Genomic DNA, 17,880 nt, shown 5'->3' on the forward strand with positions numbered 1-17,880 from the left:
TTTCGATGATGAGGTATGGCTGACACTGTGCCAAGCTAACAGTTTTTATCGAGTGCATATCGGAAAATATATCGTATTGCAGGGAACCACAATGTTACAGTAGAAGCAGCAATTTTGCCGATATTTCAAGGAAATGTACACGTGCGGATACCTAAAACTCACTATTGTGAATAGTCGTTGGATAAAATAAACTGTTATGTGTATCGTGTGTCTCTCTATTATGGATTATTATGGATTTTACAGTTATTCTACAGTTAATATATTCCGACGATAAACACAAACATTCTGCGAAAATAACAGGTTGTGGTTCACAGAGATGGATTTTATGAATGAAAAACAGAGCTGTGTACTGTAACACGCCTGTAGAAGTATGCTTCCAGTCTGAGAGAGTTTTATAATTAATTTTACAAGATAGGTACGATAGTGCACATTCATGTATAACACTATGACAGACAACAACGTATCTGACCTATTGGATACAAACTCTTCCTTCTTTTGGACGTAAAATGTCGTAGAAACAAAATAGTGAGGGCATAACGGTGGAATTTTAAAGAACACAATATCGACCAATGATACAGATAAGGTTAAACCGATTGACTACAACATGTTTAGCAACATCTGGCGAGAGATGATGTTGATTTAGATGTACAGCCTGATAATAATTATACAGGTAGGTAAACCATTTCTTATATGTTTTATATGATATATGCTGATACAGATGTTAATAATGCTAGTAACGATAAAATAGCGATAAATATTCTCTCAAAGTTTGATCATGTTTACATGCATATCTCTTTAAATCACATTATGGTGATATGTAAATCCCTTCAATACATAACGTTTGAATATTATCACTTCTCTTAAAAAGAAGGGGTTGCCATGACTGTGGTTAAGGTTCCTCACTTCGAATCACTTGTCCCTCACCGCTGTGGATTCGAAACATTGCGGGACTGTGACGTTAAACCCACCGAAACATTGCGGGACTGTGACGTTAAACCCACCGAAACATTGCGGGACTGTGACGTTAAACCCACCGAAAACGCCTTTACAAAGTTTTGAAATACTGCACATTTTTGTTGTGTGAGAAAACACTTTATATTTTGATTTCTAGAATCTATCAAAATGATTAATGGCAAATCTTTTTTCAATACCTTTAGTGACTTTAAAGTTGTCATTGTATGTAGTTTTCATATGTATATTACATTTCTGATTGAGATTTTGGGCTACATTCGCGTCACTGGCAGGTTAAAATAATATTATTAAATATATCAACTTAATAAAATGATGTTCGTGAAGTTAACAGCCTAGCAGTCTAGGTACATGTATTTTTGAAAATGTATCACCTTAGTAATACATAGATGTTCATGAATGTAAACGTTACACATTTGATATACATTTTAAGAGAGTTAAAATGCGTACTAACAGACAAAATATTGCTAACTTCTAGGTGTAAACGGTAAAACTTCGTATATTTTAACAGTAAAACTAAATAACTTGTACGCAATTTACTGTGAACTTTGATAATATAGGGCAAAATAGCCTAAAACAGGAAATGAGCTTACAAAACAAACTACGACAGCTATTTTGGAGGAAATTTAAGGGCTGACATGCATTACTAAATAAAAGCCTTAAAAATTAAAAACAGTAATCGAGCTGGAACATGGTATTTTGCTCATGCCTTTACGGGTACAATTTAAGTAAAATACAATTCATAGAAAGAAGGTTTTCCTGAAAGGACAATTTTCACCAAATAGGAAATGACTGTTCAGTGTTACGAGTGAAGTAGTCCAAAATGTAGTTCCGTACGTAATTGATGAAATATGGTGTAATGAACCATATGAGGATACGCGATTATATTTTTTTTGCTTAGTGTTATTGTTGATTGTATTGAAAAAAAACATGTGGATCACTTTCATTTCTAAATTCCAGTTTTTATTTTACGTAAAGTTTGTTCGTTTATTTAAGTCTCATCATTGTACAACATTGCATTATACATTTTATAAAAGTACAATAAAAAAAAAAATGATGACTTCACATTTATGCCCAATAATCAAATTAACCGGTTATGCAAGGAAACATTCTGGATTCATAAGTTAAAAACACTCGATCCTGATGGACTTAATTCAAAAACATTGTTTAATGTGTAATGAATTTTACATGTATATGTGTTTGTTTAGTACTATTGCGTTTTTTCCTATTTATGGTTTTTTTATATATACTGCTATAGGAAATCCTGTATTCTTATATCCGTAATGTACTAAACTTGCTATTTATTATTCACATTAATTTATGTAATATTTTAAAAAAACAGTAGATCTATACGTTTTTCCGCCATTCAACGTAACGTTTACTCCATGACGTCACGTCCGTTGTTTTATTATGTATTTATCCTGATGAAGGCGTAAGCGCCGAAACGTTGATAAAAGATAAATATTCACGTATTGTTGTTGAATTTTACCATCGTATAAAAGTACAATGTCATTCAATATTTGAATTATAAGAGACTGTTTACAATGTAAAATAACAAGTCTTACAATCTTGACAAAATGTACAAAACTTAAAGTTTAGAGACAATCATTATTCAGGAATATTAATAACTTTCAGAGTGTAGTTATGCCTGAAAGTTATCTAAAACTAAAACCTGTAAATGGTTATTTCTTTTTTAAAATATGCACATAATTAAGAAATGATTTCATCTACAATAAAGACAGACTTAGAAATAACTGAATATTTCATTTATAAACATGTTTAGCATAATGTGCATATTAAATCTAAACAGTTTAAAAACCAACCTGTCTGCTAAATATATAAATGTTCATACCTTCGTCTTAAAATATTAAAGCAGGTTTTGGCTAGTATACGAATATGATTTTGACTAGAAAACAAGTACTTATTAAATTGGTCAGAGTTAGACAACCTTGAAAAACTTTCATTTGATGAACATATGTTATCAAATAAACTAGATCTATTTCTTATGTCATCATATAACTGACATTTCATATTTATGAAACTCAGATTAAGCCTTGTTAATACAGAATGGACACAATCGTTCATGCAACAGGAGTCTTTCATATCTACCAGTCACGATTCTAATTGACGCTACATCGCATCTAAATTTTGCTAGAGCAGATCTATGTGCTCTAGACATAATCGTTTTACACTATTCTTCAACCTTAAATTCAGTTTTAAAAAGTTTATATGTTCTCAGTTTACTTCCACCAACATTACTACTTCCAATATCTGAGTTTACTTTATTTTTTCCAGTCTTTAACAATTTTTTCCATTGAAGTTTTCTTTACCTTTTCAAAAATACTTTGTTTAGATGCTACAACGTTCAGAGTACACAATTCATTACATTTGATTTCTGGTACCATTGCTTGACTCTGTAACACCTGTTGTTACATCTGTTACTACTTGTATGAAAAGTATAAACAAATATTCTATGGTTTATTCTAGTAGCTGACATTTAACAAAGCCTGAACCCATAAATTAGTAATTGATGACAACTGTCTTATTGTTGTTAGTTGTCAACCCATATCCCCAATTAAAGCAGCTGAAGGAGTGTACATTTTGGTACTCCTTAAAATAAACGTATTGCTATATTCTGAATGGCATCTATGCCTGGAAACTGACTTGTACCCCAAATGGCAGTTACAGACCAAACTAAAGAGTCGAAGAGTTTAGAAAACACATTGTAAGGCATTCCATTAACTAACTTGTATTTGGCGGTCAGCAATCCTAGTGCTGTACTGGCAGACTGTGCCACAAACTTGGCCGTTGTATTATAATTTAAGAATTCATCCAAGGTTAAACCTAGATAAACTTATTTATCAACAATAAATATATAATGATGTTTCCCCACACTTGGAATTTAAATTAGTTCTTTCAACACTCCTTGTTCTAAAGTAAACAATATTACTTTTTGTAACATTAATACTTAACCCATTATTTGTTATCCATTCATAAAGATGGTCTAACATTTTTTGTAAATCGTTTTCACTTTTGCTACTAAAACCACACCATCTATATATAACAAATCATCTATATATAACAAAAAAAAAATATCTTCTCACATACGCGTGATTACTCAACAGCAATTTTCATTGTTGCGTTTTCAGAGGGTGCTCAATAGCAATTTTCATGGTTGCGTTTTCAGAGAGTGCTCAATAGCAAATTTCATGGTTGCATTTTCAGTGTTGTTTTACAAAACGTATTATTTTCTTTATGTCAGTTTTTTTTCCATCTTTGGTAAGGAAGTGTAATAAACTTTATGGCTATACACAGTTTTCACATCACTGAAATTCTCTCTCTTTTATATTACATATGTTTGAATGTGTCGCAATAACTGCATCTTGAAATGGATCTGTTTCTGTTAAAACATATTTTATAATATAAGTTCTTTATCTACATGATTGGCGCTTTATCAAGTCATTGAATGGTTGATATTTCCAATGAGAAAAGAATACATTAGACCACTGTCATCTGTAATCCCTGAAGCTGATTTTGGAGCATGTGAAATTTGATATAATTCGATTTGGGAATGCCAGCTTAAATTCGATGGCATCCGGTCGATGCATACGCATGCTGCACAGTTTTTCAAATATAACTTTAATAATATAATAATAGTGTTGTGAGTTTCTAGCTCACCTGAACCAAAGGTTGAGGCTGAGCTATTGTGATGGGGCTGTGTCCGTCGTCTGGCGTAAACTTTTCACCTTTAAACAGCTTCTTCTCTTGAACCGTCGGTAGCATCCTTATAAAAGGTAAAAGGTAAGGGTATATTTCCCGGAAGCACAGATCACCCCTAACACGGCCATATAAGGTCCTCTCTCAGTTTTATTCAAATGGTTCTGCTTGAATGATTTTAGGGTCCCAAGAGCTAAAAATAGAAATAAAACCTTTAAATGAATTGTTCCCAAGAACAGTTTGTTGGGCCATCATTAAAATTGGTCTTTAATATCCTTGTAACGTCTTTTCAAGTTTTATTGAAATGGTCACGCCTGACGGATTTTAGGGACCGCCAGAGGTAAAAATTGAAAAAAAAACAACAACTTTAAACGAATTGTTCTCATGAACTGTCCAAATTTGGTCTGTAGCATCCCTCTAAGACCCTCTCCTACATTTGTTCAAATAGTTTTGTTTGACTGATTTTAGGGTCCACCAACAGCTTAAAGTATAAAAACATTTAAACAATTTCTTCTCATGAACCGCTTTATGGATTACTCCTATTTTTTGTCTGTATCATCCTTGTACTCCCAGTTTTGTTATAAAGTTCCGCTTTAGGGGCTGCCAGAGCTAAAAATAAGGAAAAAAACACACGACTTCTTATGGAACGTTTGATGGGTGTCTACATAAGGTCTTCTCCTATATTTGTTCAAATTATTACCTTTTATTGAATTAAGCCGGGGCTGCCAGAGCTAAAAATATAGAAAAAAACACATTTAAACAAATTCATTTCATGAACTACTTGATGGATATTCACCAAACTTGGTTTGCATCATCGTATAAGGCCATTTTTCAAATTTATTGAAATTATTCTGATTGACTGATTTCAGGGACTGTCAGAATTTAAAATAGAAACATTTTTAAATGACTTCCTATCATGAAGCATAGGATGGATCATCACCAAATTTGGTTTGTAGCATCCTTATAAGGAATTCTCTCAAATTTTTTCAAATGGTTCCAACTGACTGATGATGTTAGGGCCCCTAGAGCTAAAAGTAGAAAAGCCTTAAGCAATTTCTCATTAGGGGCTGCTAGAACTAAAAATAGAAAAACCTTTTGTACTAAATACAGTTATTACCATTCATGATTTAGTGTGTTATATATTCAAGGTCAAATTGTCAGTTTGTACCTCTGTAAATGTTAACAATTTTCACAGAGATATTACCAAAAATTAAAATACACAGTGGCATTTCTTTGATATCTGGAACACGTGTCGTGGCATTATATTGTTTGACAGAAATACTCTGTTATTACTATTTCTTTATATTTATAATTGATGTTAAAAGTCATATTTGTTTAATCGGTTTAAATGGGTTAAGAATTTTCTCTTTGCAAGTTCAGCTTAAAAATGATAAAAGTATACTTTCTAGCATATTCTTTTAAAGCTGAACATGGAAAAAGGCCCAAAGGCGTAAATCCATATTTGCTAGAAAACGCTCAGGTTTACCATGATATGATTTATGTACAGTGTAAATGCAGACAGACACAATGTTCGAGAAACAATGAGCTACAGACTTGGTAATTTGTTAGTTCTCGGTAAAAGAATTATTGTTTATGCTCCCACGTAAAGAATGAAGAAGTGTTTTAGCACTGGGTCCATAAATATTGGCATTAAAACTAAATTACTGTGCCTGATAGCGCAGAGAAAGTAGCAAAAGGTATTAATAATAAATACACGATTTCTATAAAAGTATGTAACCGTCAAAATTTATAGCCATATACTAGTTCTATATCAACAACAGATAATTTCTTCTGAACTCCCAGCCAATGCGTAATACATGTCTGTCGTGAGAAATGCATAATTAGTGCAGTTATAGAGGCAAAACAATCAAGTTTTTGTTTTACTGAATCGGTAGTAGGCCAGTTTATTCTTTTACGATTAAATGTGTTTGGTTATCAACCATACTATAACAGTGAAATGCTACAAAATGTATAGGATCAAAGCCATCCTTACATGTTCTTTTCGGTAGAAAGAAAACAGTCTCGATAAAATGGTTAAATCAAAGCACTGAGAGTACTGATGGGGCGGTGCATTTCAGCTGTTTTTGTAACATTCTTAGATGAAAGTCAAATATTGAGATAGGAACCTGTGGTTTGCGCAAGAGACTTCGTCTGACTGACGATGACACTCATGCCAAATATAAGATAGATTGCATGATAAAATGTGAAACACCACATTTTATCAATTATATTCAAAGAGTTTAATAAATTCAACGTGGATAGTCACAAATGTAAGATGAATTCTTTATATCACATGTTAGCCTTTCTTGTCGAAAACACCAAATATTCGACTTTATTCTGCTATATAAACAAGTCAATTTGACCGACGTCGCCTATACTATAAATGACGTCAATATCAAAGCTTTATTACAATAGTGTAGTAACGTTTTTTTTAATGGCTGTATTACACTCCTGCAACGTCAAATATGTAATAAATAGAGAATATTAGGTTACTGTCATATAAATTTAAATTTATTAAGCAAGTCAGAGAAAATGTAAACAAGAGGGCCATGAAGGCCCTGTATCGCTCACCTGAGCTATTGACTTAAAGATTATCAAAATTAACATTCTGACCAAGTTTTATTAAGATATGGTCATAAATGTGGTCTCTAAAGTGTAAACTAGCTTTTCCTTTGATTTGACCCGGTGACCCAGTTTTTGACCCGACATGACCCAAGTTCGAGCCTGACCTAAAGATCACCAAGATTAACATTCCGACTAAGTTTCATGAACATACAGTCATAAATGTGGCCTCAACAAGCTTTTCCTTTGATTTGACCTAGTGACCAAGTTTTTTACCCCACCTGACCCAAACTTGCACTTGACATAAAGATCATCAAAATTAATATTCTGACCAAGTTTCATTTAGATATCTTTATAAATGTGGCCTCTTTAGTGTAAATTAGCTTTTCCTTTGATTTGACCTGGTGACCTAGTTTTTTTTATTCTAGATGACCTAGATACAAACTGGACCTTACGATCTTTAAGATCAACATTCTGACCAAGTTTCATGAAGATATAGCCATGGATGTGGCCTCTACAGTGTTAACAAGCTTTTCCTTTAATTTGAACTGGTGACCTAGTTTTGACCCAAGATAACCTGATATCAAACTCGTCAAAGACTTTATTGAGGGTAACATACTGGCCAAGTTTCATTAAGATTGGGCCCAAATTGTGACCTCTGGAGTGTAAACAAGCTTTTCCTTTAATTTGAACTGGTGACCAAGATTTTGACCCCAGATGACCCAATGTCAAACTCTTCCAAGATTTTATTGAGGGTTCCATTCTGCCCAAGTTTCATTAAGATTGGGTCAAACATTTGACCTCTAGAGTGTTTACAAGCTTTCCCTTTGATTTGACCTGGTGACCTAGTTTTAGAGCTAAGATGACCCAATCAAGAACTCATCAAAAGTTTTATTAAGGGTAACATTCTGACAAGTTTCATTGAGACTTGCTCAAAAGTGTGAAAATTTCTGCGTGATAACTGTTCAGATTGGGAAAAAATTCCATTTATGGAAAGATGTTGTTAGTGTAAAATAACTTACGTAGTTTTCCTAAAAGTTGAGGGCATCTACGGCGCTATTTAAATCATATGACATTTAAAACGGTTATTCATTTTCAAAAGATATTTGAATAACGAGACATGAATATCGTTAGCATTTCGAAACATTTTTGATTTTTTAATATCTAAAAATGAACGAAATTATTAAGAATTAAAAATTCTAATCCCATACACAAACAATGTAAAATTATTTTTTGCCCACCACTAGATAAACAGGTGTTGATGCGTGACGTCAGGGTGATCTATCCTATTTGATAAGAAAAAACTGTGGCTACAAACAACAGTTGATTTCTTTCTTAATTAAGATTTAATTCGACATGGAAAAGGTTGTGAAACCAAAAATCGGTCATGTGGTTTACGGAATACCTAAGTTATTATCGATTCCGAAAATGGAAAATCGACAGGATACAGTTAATTGGAGTGGTATTTGTTGCACAAACAATTTGTTTTTCAGTGTACACTAATAGAATGAGGTCCAATTGATTGGATACCAATTTGTAAAAATGTGCGTTTTGTAATATTATTAAACCGAATGCGACTGGAGCCGTACACCTGTTGACTTTCAAAGAACAACTATCTTTGACAATGTAATTTAATGCTCGTTCATGATCATCATCAAATACATTCGACTATGGTACCTTGCATAGAAATCTGAAGATTAATACGTCAAACCGTTATCTATCTATTTATACTGCATTACCCCTCTTTACGAGTATTATGTGCAGCTGCGCGCCTGTACAAGAAATTTAAAAGTAGAATTGACAGTAGAATACTAGAATACACAAAAAGCTAAATTATTGAATAGAGCCTTTGAAATAAATCAAAAATATTATAAAATCAGAGTAGTCCAAAATATTAGATGTGTACATGTACATGCTCATTTTACTTTCAACATTCATTATTTTATATTTCATTTTTAATCTGCATTGTAACATCTAAAACGGCCCTAATATGTAGAATGTAGCATTTCTCAAACGTAAAATATACGATGTACGCAGATTTAAACAGTTTAGCCTACCGTTATTTATCATATTCTAGTAATATATCATTTAAATTTACCTTTAAAAACCCTTATATCCAATATATGTCAATTGTGTACAGTTTTCAATACACATTCCGCCATTTTTCAAGCATATGCAGCAGGTTATAATATATTTAGATGCGACTTAGACGACAAACAGCGTGAACTATTTGCCAAGTGATTTAGAGCGAAAATATTTCGTCTAAAATTGATTCTCAAAATAAATTGTATTTACACAACATTCGGAATAGACCGGCAATGTTGCACAACATAACACAGATACACAGCGATACATACAGTGGAAAGAAACAACTCGATATTTATACATGAAAAGTAACTTTTATTTTGTAATTATTCACATATGCAGTTGAAAAAAGGATTATTTTCGGTGTAAGTAGTGTTCTTTCACATAGGATTGGGTTATGTTGTTCGTAATTTGAAGAATAAAGGCGACATGATGTGTGTTCACTTCTGACTACATGTTATAAATGGCGATCCGATAAGACCTGACATAACCGACCTGACATAACCGATAGACGTCAAAATGTTAAAATATGTTATGTCAGGTCTTATTGATAGGACTAAAAATATGAGCTGATAAACAAACGCTAACCTTGTTTAACTTTGTGCCCGACCTCTCTGTTCTGCTTAACATTCTTGAATAATTTTGATTTGCTGCCATGCAAAATTTTGTCCGAAGTTCAGTTGTTTACCGAATTACCCATCTTCACCAAACAAACGAATGACGTGACTTATACACACGCCATAACGCCGCTTGATAAAACAAATAGGCAACCCTTATCCTCGATGATTTTATTCAATAACACTCCATTCCAGATGCAATATCTTCCTAGATTGAATTGCAGAAAGCTAAAATCCTGAACAAATGCTAACATGAGTCACTTTCCGTTTCCTCAAGCGTTTCCGTTATAAAAACTTTTATGTAGTAATTGCAAATACGGTATGCATACACTATACATTTGTACCATGGTCTCAAGAACCTAATAAAAGTCCAGTTTATAATAATAATCGCGTAGATATGTTTTTTTGCAGTTATTCGAAAGAACAAGATGGTGTCGTTTTAAGAAAAAAATTAAAAATGTAGTCCGCCAGGCTACAAGTCACTGACCTGTATATATTTTTAGACAATTCAGATTAAAACCAAGTGGGGTTTTCCCTCATGACGTCAGAGTGTAAAAATAGTCTAAAATAGCCGCAATATAGGTCATATTCATCCGCTTTGTTTTAGGTGCTCTTCTTTATGAGAGGATGTAGAAAGTGGATGCGCTTTGCCGTTTTGCACTAAGAAGTGACGGGCTTTCATTTTCCCGTCTTAATTCCATTGGAGGCGGAGCTTACGCACCGCCCCAAAAACGTATTCAGAGAGAATGTGCTAACTTATGGCTGTTTCATTTGAAAAGGCGAACTTTAACTTCAAATTTAGTCGACCGGTTTCTAATAATAGCTTTAGAATATGGAATGTTGACAAAAAATAAAGAGAAAAATATGTAGGATTATGCAATAATGCGGTCTTTCAGTGAATATAATTATTTTTTCCTTCCATCTTTGAGATGAGAAAACACGGGTGAAAGAATAAGTATCATGTCTGTGAACGTAGCTGAACTTCCATCTGTCTTCATAGGCTTAATTACCAAGAAGACGGAAATCAATGTCTGGTCAATTGTTAAAACCTTCTAATTCCATAGCAGAGTAGTCTCTAATAACTTTCATTGTCTTTCTATCTATGTTTCTAGAGAATTAACTGAGAGAAAAATAAAAGAAAATAAAGATGCCGTACAGTGTTAGCTGTTATAGCGACCCGTGATGTCAAATGGGCAAACATTTAAATTTGTGCAAACGTCAAAAGAGAAATAACAGTACAACAGAGCATAACACAGTACAGCAGAGCATAACACAGTACAACAGAGCATAACACTGTACAACAGAGCATTAACATAACCTTAACTTATTAGCAATTAGGAGTGACCTGTCGCTTTTATTTTTAGATTTGTATTTTCCAGACTGTTCCATTTATTAAATAAGGGATTGAAAGATATTTGACGTTTTTAAAACTATAAATACATTTCAAATAATGTACAAACTAAAACTGCATCGGTAGCTCAGTTGGTACAATTGAGGAATTTTGTTAGTTAGTGATTTAACTTTTGCGATTAGGAGGCTGTGGGTTCGAATCCCACACTGTGGGATTTGTTTTATGATTAAATTTGTTTTATTTACATTTTCATGTTGTTTTTTATTACAATTTATTTTATCATTTCAATTTCATTTTTTATTTCATTCGTACAATTTCAATATATTCAATACATTTCAAACACACGCGTCCAATGGAGCATCTTCACACTTGCTGTTGGTGTAACTGTTAGTTTCCTCCGAATCAGCGTCATCAGCTAATTGAGTGACCAAATTGTTAAGAGCTTTGTCAACCATGCTGAATAATTCACAATCAAGAAGATATTTGAAAAACCTATATTATATTCGAAAATAGCAAAAGGATACAAGTAATGCGATTCAAATACATGTTTAACATTATCATCATTTTAAAACGTATGTTAGCAAAATATAAAATGAAAAAAAAATATAAAATGAAAAAATAAAATTGATCTCCGTCGGAATTCGAACTCACATAAGTTAGATTCTAAAGCCATCACGCTTACCACTGCACCAATGCGTCTTATTGTCGAAGAAGACAGTCATTTAAATATCTATTATAAAAGTAAGTTATAAAAAAGTAGGGTACCCCTTTACTGAAGTGGTTTATTCCAGTAACCTTTCAAATCTATTAATAAAAGCGACAGGTCACTCCTAAATGCTAGTATGTGTCATTGTATTTGTAAATAAAGCTGTAGTTCTATTGTCCCTAAATATTGACCTGGCACTCATTAGTCTACGCCAATATTTTCGGGCGTTTTCGTTAATTTACGCAATATTACTATCCTGAAAGTATCTACATTACTAAAGTAACATGTAAAGTTAATCGATGACACGGTGGCGTAGAGGTAAGCTGACTGACTTCCACGCACGTTCACACGGGTTCGAAATCACTTAATGAATAGATCTTCTTTTTTTCCAATTTATTGTATTGTAATTTTATCGTTTACATTATTTTATGTGTCATATTTCATGAATTTTAATTGTTTTCTCTTGTAGTATTTATTTTCTGGAACGCTGGTGATAGATAATTTGACATTTAAAACAGTTTTATTCCACTTTTTTACAACGGGTAAATATCTTTATTTATATGATTACTCTTAATAAATGAACCATAAATATCACGATACCTTTGATCAAATGAGTGGTATGTCTGCATAAAAAAAACTGGTGGAAAAAAGATATGGTCAGACGTAGGACTCGAACCTACAATCCTGATATTGGCAGGTAAACGTTTTGTCCGCACAGCTACCTGCACATGCGAAAGTATATCAATTAAGATCGATATATGTAATATTATACAATTATCGACTTTTTCATAGGTTGATAAAGCCTGATATATACCTATGAAAAAGTCAATAATTGTTTTATTACATGAATAAATGTATAGTCAGTCTTGTTATTACAATTGTATCTTTAATAAAGAAATAAGGAATACATTTAGACCAAATCAGGTTGATATTGCTTTTCCAAGCACCTACTTCGATCAATTTTTATTTTTGTACTATTCATAACCGAAGATAAATTGATATGATCTGTACTCATTACTTTTTCGAATCGTTTTCAGCCAATCAGAGAATTCAGTCATGTAATAATTAGTTATATCGCTATTTATGTTCGGACACCGAAAATTAATTTATGGAAATATACGGAATATTCATGAGTGCCAGGTCAATACTTACGGACAATAACAGTGAAAATCTGTCTGCTTAACCTATAACAATAATCAGTTAACGGTTCTTTTATATATTAAACATTTCATTTGAAATATAAACAATTATGCTCTTTGAATCACTTAACAAATCACACACACACACACGCACGCACGCACGCACGCGCAAATTCATGCGTTATTGTTTATCTACTGGTCTATTATAATTTTGGCATTCCTAACTTACAGAATAGCTAATGTTTTGTCAAAAAAATGTTCATGTTGCAACTGATGGGAATGACGGAATGATGATGACACCGACAGCAAAGGTGCTTATCCAATAATCACGAAGTACGAATAGGTATCAGCAAATGGTCAGCTTTTTCGGCGTGCCGTATTAAGCACGATTTTATGACATCGTATGACCTTATGCCGCCTAAATAATATACCAATCGGATTGCTTGTTAAGGTATTCTCGGTATTTTCAGCCATAATGAGAGATTTTGTAAGAGGGGCGCTGATTGGAGGAAAGGCTGAAAATGCTTCACTCTGAGTCATGTGTGACACTGAGTGAAATGACAACGCGTTTGTCATCTATAACCTCTATAAGTAAAGCACCATCGGGTTGTGTGCGTACCACTTGAACAGGTGTGCGTAAGCTCATCCGGACATATTTCTGTTTTGTTAAGTTTTCTTGTTAAGTTATTTCTGTTTTGTTAAGTTTCCTTTCCTTAAGTTTTGTTTTTACAAAAAGGTTATTTGTTTTATACAGTCATTAACTCTTATCCTGCATTACAGCAACAATATCTAACCAGTGTAAATCATTACTAACCTGCAACAACATGTCCGATACTGTTAAACTTTAGACTCTAAATTTTAAATTAATCTTTCCGGTGAAAACAGTACTGTACATATTCTGAATGATAGACGAATTTGATAATAAGCTGAAGTAGGTTAAGGGTTCATGTTGCTTCCAACAATTCCAGAAATAAAGTATAGAACGTATTTCAATATTGTTTGCTTACTGTTAAGCCTAAAAAATTCTTTGTTTCCGGTAATATGCTCAAAAAATTAGGGTAAGTAGGTCGGAAACAATTTTTTTTGGATTTTTTTTTTATTAAGGGAGACTTTTCGGAAATTATTTTTGTGTCAAAAAATGAATACAAATAAGGGGGTAATGCCTTTAGAGCATCAGTAAGTTGATTTCTAACATCACTTGCCATGTTTAAAGCATAAAAAGTGCAGTTTTGCAACTTTTTGTTAAAAAGTTGAAAAAAAATATTCTCCAAGGCCATAAAAACATATAGGGTCGGGCCAAAAATTTAGGGTAGGTCGGATACCGGAAACAAACAATTTTTTTAAGCCTTACCACATTTTAAGCACCAAAGGCTCAAAGTGAGATTTTGTGATTGTTTGGTGTCCGTCGTGTGTCCCTACACAATTTCTAAACACAGTTCTTCAGAACTACTGTCCTCATTTGTACAAAACTCCACAGAGGCCCCTTTCAACATTGCCAAAAGATTTCAAATACAGGTTTCTGCCCATTTATAACTTGTGCTTCAGTTACATCACGCCGACGATCTTTTTTAAAAATATTTCTTGTTGACAATTACTGACAAATCTTTTCATCGTGCGTTTCATTTTCACAAATGAAATAGTTGATAAAATAGTTAAAAGTGTCATCTTTATGACATAGTTACGATACTTCACAACTTGTCTATCTTCACACTACATCTTTTTATTGTAATGTCTGCCAAATATTGAATATTGCAGACTTGTGCACAGTATTTAAATATGAAAACGTAACAACGATAACAATCGGGCTTAAACTCAGATAACCGCCACTGTTACAATAACGTAACCATAAAATAAAAAGTCATATAATTAATGCAACTTGCCGCTTTCTGGGAAGTATGCCATCCACAGTAGTCAATTTTCCGGCCAATCCCCTTACTTAGATATGTAAACGATTCTGCAAGTGTATATTTATAGATTCTCAGATTAGTAAAGTTCTGATGCGCAGACATTGCGCGATATAATGGGAGCATTATTAGTCCGCAAAAGAACGAGTGCATACTTCTTAAGTTAAAGTTTATGACTCTTTTTTTTTAACTATAAATGATATACAATTGTTATTTTGGCTGAGTAAATTATATATTTTAACCCCTCGAAAAATATTAAAATAAAATATTTAGGTAATATTGATGTTTGAAACAATATAAATTAATCAATTCAACCTGCAATCTTAAGAGATTTACTCATTATGTGAATTTGATTACTTTACTTTTAATATAAGTAATAAATTTCCGATGTGTTATTATTGTTTTTTTTATGTTTTATCAACGAACGTTTGAAATTTGTCCAATATTAAATTAAATTTGTCAAAAATTGGCACAACAATAAACTGAGTGTGAGTAAGAAAAGTTGTTAGTAAAGTTACACATTAAATATTGCAGTAAGTTGAAAGTTTTAGGAAACTCGGTCGATTTATTGCAAAATAACGGAACAAATACCCGAGTATTACTTTCTTAGTTTCTACCTGGCGCGCGTAAAATCTGACCTCTGTGTATTTCTGCATTTGATTTGGACGCGTGATGCCGTATCAAATTTAGTCAATATTTACACGTTTTCAATAAAATGAAATGCTTCAACACATTTCCGGTAAGTGTTTGTTAAATATACAATGGATTGCTTCTTTATAATATATGTAACTTATCTAAATTACGAAGTGTTGTTTCAATATGCATAAGTGTAAATTTATATTCAGATGAATCTCTATGATAATGGTCACGGATGGAAAACCAACAGGAGAACTGATTTTCTTACCGATGTGCTAAGCTAGATAATCTCAGAGTCTCTGGGCAGCTTCAGAAATTGAAATACAAAAAAAGATATAGATCTTCAAGCATGTCCTTGATTATAATTATGTCACGTATGTAAATTTATGCATACGATTCTGGCCAGTCTGATATAGACTGATTGGCACTGCGTGTCACTTAACAGAACTGTTCTTTTTTGGACACCATAGCTTGTAATACAAGGAATCTTTGCCGCCACACAGTTTGTACAAGTGTTGGCAATAAAAGCCATTTATTCTTCTACAAGAAACATATATTTGAGTTATTACCCTCTGTCAATTTCTAAGCTGCGTAGATGGAAAGCCGTAAAGACTGCCAAAAAGCTAAAACATTATTAAAGTTCAATTTCCGGACATTGAGCATCACCTCCAACAATGATTGAGATATTGCGAATTGAATTTATAGCAATTTTATGATGATGATGTGCAACTGTCCCGATACTGAGAAAGCATCAGTGTATAATATGAACACAAAATCCCATAAAATTCTCTGATTATACAATAAACTTGTCTGACTTTTCTCCATCTCCGTCTACATGTGATAACTCAAAGCCTTATTTGTTTAAAAAGTACTGTGATGCCAGTAAATTTTGGTGAACTACCATTTGTCTTCTCATGCTTAATTATAGGGAATTGAGAAATCAATGTCTGGACAAATGGCGTTAATCTAGTACGACAGCGGTGTTCTCAAGTTACACACTTATTACTTTGATTGTCTCAAGATCAATGCTGTTGAGCAATTAGTTAGAGTAACTGCCTAGCTGTCCTAATATACAGACTGCGCTCTCTTTGGAATTTGTACAGTGTACTCGGGTATGCCGAACCAAGTTTTTGACAATATAATCAACTTTTGCCAATAAAGAGACATCTCATTTATGAGATACCGCTTACATTGCCGTATGATTGAATTTTCTCGACCTCCATGAACGCAGCTATTTCGAGTCGTTTGTTCCGAATTCCGAATCCCTAATTCTGTTGTAGATGTCTACCTACGGACATTGTACCAACTTTGTGATCGATAAAATAAGTTTGAATAAAAACGTAAGACCACAAAGAACGCTATCACATTTTACTTTTATAATTTCAACATAAAGAAACAAAACATGTAATGTAACATAGAAGTATATGACACTGTGCAGACTACTGACATTTTCAAATGGATAATGTAGTGTTGGTGAACTGAACGAGATAACGGAGAATATAACTGAAGCACATGTTATGAATAAACAACTGTTTGGTACAACATACAGAAAAATGTGTGGTAATTCTTACTACCCTATATTTAATGAATTTTATTTGAAGTAAAGAAATTCATCAACCAATATTTCAAAATTATAGTATATAAAAATTAGTTTGCTTGTTTTGAGTTTAACACAGTTTTTCACTTACTTAACGGCGGCATTAACTTTACCAGTGTTACAAGATTCTATACCAGTACAAACCTGTTCTCCGCAAGTAACTGCCAACTTTCCCAGCTTCATTTAACTTTCTTGAATCAGACGAATAATTTCAGCCACAATTTCTTTTATCAATTCGTCACGGAGGACATTCGCCCGTGGATCGAACTCTCGGCCCCGGGGTCCGCAGATCTGCGCTCTCCCTACTGAGATAAGTATATGGGCAGTATATAAACATATATGATATATTTAATGTTCATACCTCATCATTACATTTTCACGGTATGTATTATCATCTCGAGTCAGTCAATACACGACATTCTCAAATGAAACAAACAATACGGTTGTTGAGTGCCCGGTTACAAAAATTACTGTTTTCTATATTGGTTGTCATCAGCTTTTTAAAGAATTATCCGCATTTTAGACTGATTCAGTTCACCCTAGTAGACTTTTTATAGATTTTATCAAACTATACGTTTCCATTTGGTAGTAGATCTA

General features: G+C 33.0%; 1 protein-coding gene across 1 annotated transcript in view; it reads left to right on the plus strand.

Moving 5' to 3' along the window:
* The first annotated feature begins 238 nt into the window (after positions 1–238).
* The window catches only part of LOC123554791 (thrombospondin-2-like), an 86,060-nt gene continuing 68,418 nt past the window's right edge, over positions 239–17,880 (plus strand). Inside the window, exon 1 of the mRNA XM_045345144.2 lies at positions 239–670. The gene's annotated coding sequence lies outside the window, so the exon portion shown is untranslated. The remainder of the gene's footprint in view (positions 671–17,880) is intronic.

The sequence above is a fragment of the Mercenaria mercenaria genome, chromosome 7, assembly GCF_021730395.1.
Source record: "Mercenaria mercenaria strain notata chromosome 7, MADL_Memer_1, whole genome shotgun sequence".
NCBI classification, from domain to species: domain Eukaryota; kingdom Metazoa; phylum Mollusca; class Bivalvia; order Venerida; family Veneridae; genus Mercenaria; species Mercenaria mercenaria.